Source organism: Microtus oregoni, unplaced genomic scaffold (assembly GCF_018167655.1).
Source record: "Microtus oregoni isolate MIOR12 unplaced genomic scaffold, Mior012 000003F_ref0000135, whole genome shotgun sequence".
In the NCBI taxonomy this organism is placed as follows: Eukaryota; Metazoa; Chordata; class Mammalia; order Rodentia; family Cricetidae; genus Microtus; species Microtus oregoni.
Window position 1 is genome coordinate 4787096 of NW_024543062.1, and position 9864 is coordinate 4796959.

Below are 9864 nucleotides of genomic sequence, written 5' to 3' on the forward strand. Positions count from 1 at the left end.
GCCTCAAACCTTACACCTCACTGTTGTTACCTTCTGTCTCCCTAAAGCCAAGTGACACATTCTTTTTCCTTTCAATGCCCTGAACCCAGGTGGATGCCCATAAGACTATCCTCTACTAGGGCTTGTCAAGGACCTGGGGTACTCAGCTTCCTTAAATGTTAATGATATTTCCCCAATATGAGAGACAAGACCCAGGAGTCACGGGCAACCTTGGTACTATCATGTAGGAGGAACTTTCTGGAACACAAAGGCCTGGGGTTTTGATGATCAAAGCCAGGGATGCATGAAGGAATACTATCTGCTCCCAGGATGCCCTGAGGCCATGCTTATCCTCTCTGCCCACAGCCAGAGCTGCTCTACCGTCAACACAGATCATTAACTCATTGGCTGCTCTCCTTCTCTTTCTACCATCCGGGTTTCCACAGTGGGCAGGAACCTCCTACGTGTGCCCTTGTCCCTTACTCTCCCCTCACTCCAGCACACCCAGCCTTCTCTCCGCAGGAGTCAAAGCAGCGGGGTTTGCGGGATGTGAATCTTATGCCACCATTTTGCTTAAAAACAAAAACAACCCACAAAGGGATTGCTGCAAAACCAGATGCCGTGTGTTCAGTGCACCCACATAGTAGGGAGAGAGAACTGACCCCCGAAAGCTGTCCTCTGACCTCCACATGTGCACCATAGCCTTCACAAGTACATAGTTCTTGTAGCCACCCATAATAAAAATAAATGCCTAAGGGGACAGAGAGATTGCAAAGAGGTTGTGAATTTGTACTGCTCTTGGAGAAGCCTGGAGTTTGATTCCTAGCACTCAATTTAGGTAGCTTACAAGCCAGGATTTTGGTGTTTCCTTTCAGAACTTGGGTCAGATTAACCCAACACCCACAAGGGACCATCAGCTCCAACCTATGGAATAGTTGGGAAAAAAACACTGAAATACAAGACAGGATGTTATAAAAATGTGTGTCCACGGTCAGATATAAAATGGAGCCACTCTTGTCAATGTCCCAAAAGTGAACACAGCTGGAAGAAGCAGATGTATTTGAGAACAATTGCCTGAGGGTAAGAACCGGGTCACAGCCTTACATGGAGATTTGTGAAGAAATCTTACAGGGTAGGAGAGATGGCTCCATGCTTGTAATTCTAGCACTGGCTGCTCTAGCAGAGGACCTGGGTTTGGTTCCAGCATCCACATATAGGCTCCTAACCACCTGTAACTTCTGTTCTAGGGGATTCAATGCCCTCATCTAGCTTCAGCAAGCATGACACATATGCAGTACACATATACATTCCGACAAAACACTAATTCACATACAATAAAATAATGTTTTAAAAAAGAGAAGTTAATCTTACAAGAGAAAAGTCCAGATGTGTGGGTGCATGGAAGTCCAGGAGAGGTAGAAATAGCGAAGTCTACACACTTCCAAGCTTGTCCTGAATCAAAAATTCCAAGCTCGAATTTGATCTAACACACCTGACTTTGAAGAATACAAGTATCACAGATGGGGGCAGTTGGGTTTTTTAAATTTTTTTAAAAGAAAGGAAGCTATATTTTTTTCATTTTACGTACCAATCCCAGTTCCCACTCCTTCCCCTTCTCCCATTCCCTCCACCAACCTCCCTACCCTACCCATCATCCACTCCTCAGAGAGGGTAAGGCACATTGCTTTGGGAAAGGTCCAAGGTCCTCCCTACTATATCTAGGCTGAGCAAGATATATATACTACTGTATCCATCCAAAGAGAACAGGTTCCCAAAAAGCCAGTACAAGCAGTAGGGATAAATTCTGGTGCCACTGCCAGTGCCCCCACAGTCTGCCCCAGCCATACAACTGCCACCCATATTCAGAGAGTCCAGTTTAGCAGATTTTTGACTTATTTTATAAAATGTTGGACTCATTTATTCTTTTATTCTGTGTGTATGGGTGTTTTGCCTCCATGTATGTCTATGCACCACATGTGTGCCTGTTCCCTGTGGAGGTCAGAAGAGAGCATTGGTTCTCCTGGAACTAGAGTTACAGACAGTTGTGAATCACTGTGTGGGTGCTGGGAATTGAATCTGGGTCTTATGCAAGAGCACCAAGCTCTCTTAATCACAGAGCCACCTTTCCAGCCCCAGTGGGAGTGGTTTTAAGGACGAAGGAAAACTTCAGCTGATGTGTGATGGGAACCCAGAATAAAGACATTGGATAGAACCAGAAGCCCTCCCTCTAGGCTCCTCCACATAGCGTGTGGGCAAGGGTACTGTGTTTAGTAAAGAGAAAAATGACTATTTTTTACTGACTCCAAACATGTTTTGTGAGTCCATGTCATATGGAAAAATCAGAAGACCACAAGAACAATGTGTTTATTTTGAGCCTCCCCCCCCCCCCCACACACACACCCTAAGACAGGGTTTCTCTGTAGCTTTGGAGCCTGTCCTGGAACTAGCTCCTGTAGACCAGGCTGGCCTCGAACTCACAGAGATCTGACTGCCTCTGCCTCCCGAGTGCTGGGATTAAAGGCGTGCGCCACCACCGCCCGGCTTTGAGCCTCGTTTTTGTATTCTGTTGTACAGTTTATATGACACTCGTTTAAGGTCATGTGTATTTACCTCAGCCGTTGTTGAAAGAGCCAGATTGCCTCATTCTTGTGCCCCTTTTGTTCGACCACAAGGGTAAGAGGACATTTTGCAGAAGTCGGCTCTCTCCTTCCACTATGTGGATCCCAGGGAATGAAACTTGGGTCGTCTAGCTTGGCAGCAAGCACCTTTTACCCACGGAGCCATCTTGCCTACTGCAGTTTTACTCCTCTCATCCACAGCTATGCCTTGGTTCTGCAAAGTGCGGGTGGAGTGCCAGAGGTGGACAGAATGAGTAACGGGCGAGGAAAGGGAGAGTGGTCAAGCTGGGGAGCAGCAAGGAAACCCTCTAATTTGGTTCACTTTTAGTTTTTTAAAAAAATCACAGACTTTGGGCCAGGCAGTGGTGGGGCACACCTTTAATCCCAGCACTTGGGAGGCAGAAGCAGGCTCTATGATCTTGAACTCTATGAGTTCAAGGTCAATTGGTCTACAGAGATAGTTCTAGAACAGGCAGTGCTACCCAGAGAAGCCCTGTCTTGAAAAACAAACCAAACAAACAAACAAAAACAAAAAAGTCACAACCTTTGGAGGTCATGCAGATGAACAATGTGTTCTTGGTCTTGCATTAGCTTTGATCTGTTGACGACATCCCCAACTGAAGCCACCTTATAGCTTAAAACAGTTGTCCAGGAAAAGATACCTTTTGCTGTATTCTCCTGCAAAAGATGTTTCTCGTCTCTTAATGCCTCTTACGATTAACTTCATTATTAGAGGCACCTGGAAAGTGAACCAGAAAGACCCCAGTGATAAGAATCACTCATTGGTGTCTTCTCCATATTTATTGCACCCAGCAGCAATTGTGGTCACTTGCCAGCTGGAGTGGTGTCGCCTCTGGGCATCCCTGAAGTGTTCACACAAGCAGGCTACCGTGATGTCAGTCTGGCTGGTCATCTGAACTAATGGCCAGTCGTTGTCTCCTCCCTTCGGGTAACTGGGCACAGAGAAGGGGTCTCAATGCTGTTACTCAAATAATTATGTGACTTGCCAGAACAGTTTCCAAAGAGAGAATGACCCTTTGCCAGGTTGTTCAAAATGGAGAAGCATTAAAGTATCCCAGAACAAATACTTACACAGAAATCAACATTCTCAACCACATTTAAGTGCTTTACCCTTGGCCAAACACCCATAGGAAGTATTGAGTCTCAAAGGAACAGTATGGTACCCTTGGGGACAGATGTTGGGTTCTAGCCTGGCCACCAGTGTTTGAGAAGTTAGGTTCCCTGGCCTGAGGTAGTCTGTGAGGAGGAGGAGGAGGAGGAGGAGGAGGAGGAGGAGGAGGAGGAGGAGGAGGAGAAGGAGAAGGAGAAGGAGAAGGAGAAGAAGAAGAAGAAGAAGAAGAAGAAGAAGAAGAAGAAGAAGAAGAACTAGAGGAAGTCAGGTGTAGTGGTGCATGTCCATAATTCTATAATTACAGCAGTTGGGAGAGATGGGGAGATACGGTATTCACATCACCTTTGGCTACATCTTGTGTTAAAGGCCATCATGGATGACTTGAGAACCTGTCTCAGAAAAACAAAATAAAAAATACCAAGTATTTTGAAAAAGTACTAAAGGAGAGGTAATGGATGAGTTCGCTTTGGTCTAGAAGGAAGTTGAAAGTGGTATATAGTTTTCTATTTAGACTTAGTCAACTTTTGTGGGGTACCATTGTTTTCTGTTTTGTTTTTAAGTAACACACAGACAGTTGAAGAGGGAACAGGTAGTTTCTGGGAGATTCTGTGTAACATTCCAACTCCCTGATCTTGAGTTTCTTCAGCAGATGTAGATATCAGTGAAAGCTGGGAGTCTTCCTACCACAAGCATAGATGACTTCACCCACTCCCACTAACTCTGCCTTTAGGATGGAGTAGACAGTCCCCTCTTGGGGGCTCCTGTGGACAGGGATACAGGCAGGTGGACTGAGAGGGTGAGGAGACCGTAGGTGGCGCTGTTGTCCTAGGGGGGGGGAGAGACAAATGGCCACTGCAAGGCTCTCATAAAGCAAGAGCTGTGGCTTAAGCATCCTCTCTCCATGACAGTTCTCCATATGTCTAGCACCTTCTCCAACCTCCCTTTACTTCCAACAGGGCTGCATCTGGGAGCAGCTTGTCTTGGTTGTTTATTTGGGGTCTGGGCTGAGAGAAGTCGGGGACAGGAAGGGCAGAAAGGTGGACAGGGGATTTCGTCAGTGAGTTTATGTGCTGAGTAAAGGCTCACAGGGCCTGCAGGATTGTCCCAAGGAAGATTCTGGTAGTAGATGGCACACAGGAAAAATCAGAAGGTTCCGCCCTGTTCTCTGCCGCCACGACTGTGGAGCGGTCAGTTGCAGAGGACAGCCAGGTCTGAGTGATGCTGTCATCATGAGCAGGGTAACAGTGCCAGTTTGAAACCAGAAGAGGGAGAATTTGGAAGCACATCTCAGTTGGGTCTGAGGATAGAGTAGGGGCAAGTCAGAGGACACACCTGAGACTTGGGGAAGAGCATAGGGAAGAGAAAAGGTAATGTCAGAGGGTCTGGGAAAAGGCAGAAGCAGGGGAGAGGAAGCGGAAACAAGGGTCAGAGTACAGTCGTGGCTGCTAGGGGACAAGAAGCCAGGGGCATCAACACCTGAGCTGAGTGGGCTCGCTGTCTACTCTGATGACTACCATTCATTCGTGCCTTCTCTGTGTGTTCAGATGAGAGGAAGAAGTGTGACCCCATGCCCAGTTCAGGTGACTAAGTTCTTGAAATGCTCCTGTACAGAAGGAAGGCAGGGTGGTGTAGATAAATTGCCCCGAGGAACTGCTGCCATCTCCAGAGAATCATCATGTGTGGATCCTTTTCCAACTCCCAGGGGACGTAGAAGGAGAATGGGATCTTGATGGAGCTGCCCTGGACACCAGAAAGGCTTCGTGGTTGGATGGCCCAAAGGGTCTTTCTCTGTTGGATCCTGCTGAGTTACCTGGGAACGACAGAGAGAATCTGAAGCCGAGGAAGGTAATGGAATGGACAACACAGAGCTTCCTGAGCCATCGTCCATAGGTGTGGGGGGGACATGGGGCAGGACTGTCCCTATGTCCTACTGTCCCATATGGTACAGGAAAGACAGAGAAAGGTTGTGTTGGACCCACTCTGAGGGATGAACTCTCTCTCTTGGAGCACAAAGGACAGGCTGGCAGTCACCTGTCCACATGTCAGCCCACCCTTCCCAGCCCCACTGCCCGCCCCTCCTGTGGTTAAGGCAAAGTCCCTGCTAGCAAGGTCCCCAGCAGCTTGCAGGCATGCTACTGGTAGCACAGGAAGCAGGATCTAGGCCATGGCTCAGTTCCTTCCAGGAAATGAGACCAGCAGAACCATCAGGAAGGCCAGGAGGCCCTGTAGAGGGGCCCTGAGAGTACTGAGGAGTCAGAAATGTTTAGAGTAATGTGATCCAATCCCCAGGGCCTTCTGAGGATCACTGAGGAAGGCCAGGATCTTCCCATTTCCGTTGCCTTATGGCCAGCAACTTCCCCACCAGTCAGATTCTTCTTCTCCTTTATTGTGGATCTTCCCTTGTGGTTACAGACAAGATAGATGCACCCGTCTTTTGGCCCAGCCCCCACCTTCTGCTGGGAGATGTTGTCCTGGCCTTCACTGCTTAGTCTTCAGCTCTCCCACTTTGACCTTCTGCCCTGTCACATCCTTCACATGTCCTGTGTTGTCCCCTGCACTCTTCCAGATGGTGGTTGTAGCTTAGCAACTCTCAAGCCCTGGACTCTTTCCAGCCAGCCCTGTCTTGTGAGCAAGCTGATGTATTTCACAGATGCTGAACCTGTTTTTCCAAGAGTGAATCTGTGAAATCCATTGGGCTATGGATCCCTGCTCTGCAGAGCTTGGCTGGAACCTCAGTTTGGGAACCCTTGTCCCCTTCACTATAATTTTACCAAAAGACCTAATGTCTGGTGCTTTTAGCGATGTGGCCACAGTCACACCACAGACTGACTCCCTCACAGGGTTTGAAAAATCTCAGGCAATAGGAAGGAGGTGGCAGGCTCCGCAGTTCCAATCAGACTCTTCCCACCCCACAGCATCCTGATTAGGGTCACCCCCCTGGTCCTGCTAGCCAAGCTCTCAGATCTGATTTGGTTTTCATATACCATAGCCTGTTGTGATTGTTGGCAGTCTTCCAGCCACCTACTGTTCCTGGTGGCCCCACAAGGCTGGAGTTGAGGCACTGAAAACAGTGCACCAGGTGATGGTTTGAGGCCCAAGAGCTAACCACACAACCCTTCCAGTCTCAAAGTCATTGTAGGCTAGTCCCTAATTGATGGAGGTGGGTCATTTGTCTGATGTGGGAGTGATTTCTTATTAATAAAGAAACTGCCTAGACCCATTTGATAGGCCAACCCTTAGGTAGGCGGAGTAAACAGAACGGAATGCTGGGAGAAAGAAGCTGAGTCAGGGAGTCGCCATGATTCTCCCACTCCAGACAGACGCAGGTTAAGATCATTCCTGGTAAGCCAGCTCGTGGGCTACACAGATTAATAGAAATGGGTTAGATCAATATGTAAGAGCTAGCCAATAAAAAACTGAAACTAATGGGTCAGGCAGTGTTTAAAAGAATACAGTTTCCGTGTAATTATTTCGGGTAAAGCTAGCTGGGTGGCGGGACACAGCCCGCCGCTCCGTAACACAACAGAATGGCGCCCGACGTGATGGACTAAATCCACTTAAAAACCTGAGAAGGCTTAAAAATAAGGGAGAGAGACTTTAACACAGATTTTTGCTGTTTGTTGGTGGCGTGCTGTAGAGAGATTTCCTGATTCGGCAACAGCAACAGAAAAAAAAGCTGCGTCATTTTAAACTGCGGCTTCTTGGGACTGTGCCGGCAGTGCAAACTCTGGCTTTAAAGCATTTCAATGGATTTTATGGGACTGGATGTTTGTGTTCCCGCTTGGGATCGGAAGGAGAGTGCTCTCAGCGCTCCCCGCCTGCACCTGGGCAGATGGCAGAATCAGGCTTAGGCAGGCGGAAGAGCATGGTGAAAGAGACGTGTTTTCAGACTGCGCAGTGCTCTGCGTGTCAGATTTGGTTGTAACTTGGATAAAAAGAGTTTCTGTGCTGCATGCTCAGTCTCAAAATTAAACTACTGAGTGCGGCTCCAATGAGGACTTGCTGTGTGCCTGGAACTGTGCACAGCTCAGGGGCACCAAATGGATCTGAGGCAGGAGAGGCTGCTCCTTGCTGAACTGTGCTGGTTGGCAGGAACTACCGTAATTACCATAATAACAGCACAGTTAAGGTTTAGACTGGGCAGGACACAGGTGGTACCGTATTACCTGTACATGGTGCAACTTAAGTTTTTAAGAAGTGCTTAACATTTTAAGAAATGCTCCTGGATAGTAAAAATATTACAGATTCACAATAAAACAGATTCAGACATAACAGACCTCAGTGGATCACAGCGTTGGATGAATGTACATAGGCTTGAGAGAGAGAAGAATAAGAATATAGAGAATAAAGCAAATGTCTTAAAAAAAAGGGTAAAGTCTTTAAAGAGACAGAATACAGATAGTTAAGAGATTAAATAAAGAAAAATAAGCCACGTAAAAATGGAAAATTCACAGAGAGTCTGGATTATGTACATTGTGTTTTCTTTAAAATTTTTGACTATGAAGGAGCTAAGTACAGAGAGACATTTCATTCTATGGGCTGCCAAGTGGAACCAAAACGGATATCATGAGGGTATGACTTCAGAATTTGGGTCTAAGGATATGATGCTTTGGAAAGGGTCTTCTTTTGTTTTCACAGAGGACCAGACCCTGTGGATTTCTTCTATTACAATTTGGTATGATAGACCACGCCCTCCTGAAAGGTTGTTGTAAACATCTTCAGAAAATTGCTTCGCTAAACTGCCAACTGAGATGAAACTAGCACACAGGTTATACCATGAAAGACCTAATTAACGACGCCCCCATTCAGCAGGAAGCAGTTTGGAGAGAAAAACTGCGCCCATGTTCCCAAAATATTGTTTATAAATGTTCTTTTACATTTAAAGGGGGATATGATATAGGTATGAATAATTTGCATTGGTATGGATTTTAAGGTCAATTTTGTTATATGTATATGTATTTTTGATCTTGAATAAGGTGTGATTGTGTAGTTCATTTTTAAAATGTAATGTATAATTAGGAAATATAGGTTGTTGATGGATAATCATAAATAATAGTCAAGTTTGTGGTCATGTTACTTAGATTTTCTAGATATATAGAGATATATTTCAGATAGGCATTCTTCATCTCTCTCAAAGGCTACAGAATATGGCATTTAAAATATTTTAATAACTTAGGACTTTTCATGACAATGAGACACGTCTGCTCCTGGCAGCACCAATCTACTTCGAGAGAAAGATGGGCATCAAAGAGGATCCTTATGGAGTTTGATAGCCATTTGGGCAAGAAACTGCTCTTGCCTGGACTGTTGCATAAAATGGACACAGAGAACCCGCAGAGAGAGGACTGCTGAACTTGCCTAAAGGTGAGATGGTCTTTCGGGGTTCATGACTCATGAAAGAGTCTGAGAGACATTCTACAGGACACAACAAATAATGACTAAACTGTCTTTGGAATTTCCTGCTTCATGAAAATGTCTGCTGGATACTTTGGGCCTGAAGGCTGAAGATGGATGCCCCAAAGATACAAAAGAACTTTGGGTGACTGTCCAGGCAGCAAAATGTCTCTGTCATTTCTAGAGTTTTCTTATTTCTTGTTTACTTAGGTAGTATTATATCCTTCTGGAGTCTTTGATGGAGTTGAAAAATGAATAGATAGTTATAGTTTTCCTTAGTTATGATAAAAGATAAAATAGATATAAATATTGTAACTGTAATTCTTGCTTGATAACTGTTTTGCTATATGTAATTTTACTATGTTAAAGTTAAAGCCTTTCTTTTTTGTTTAAACAGAAAAAGGGGAAATGATGTGGGAGTGATTTCTTATTAATAAAGAAACTGCCTAGACCCATTTGATAGGCCAACCCTTAGGTAGGCGGAGTAAACAGAACGGAATGCTGGGAGAAAGAAGCTGAGTCAGGGAGTCGCCATGATTCTCCCACTCCAGACAGACGCAGGTTAAGATCATTCCTGGTAAGCCAGCTCGTGGGCTACACAGATTAATAGAAATGGGTTAGATCAATATGTAAGAGCTAGCCAATAAAAAACTGAAACTAATGGGTCAGGCAGTGTTTAAAAGAATACAGTTTCCGTGTAATTATTTCGGGTAAAGCTAGCTGGGTGGCGGGACACAGCCC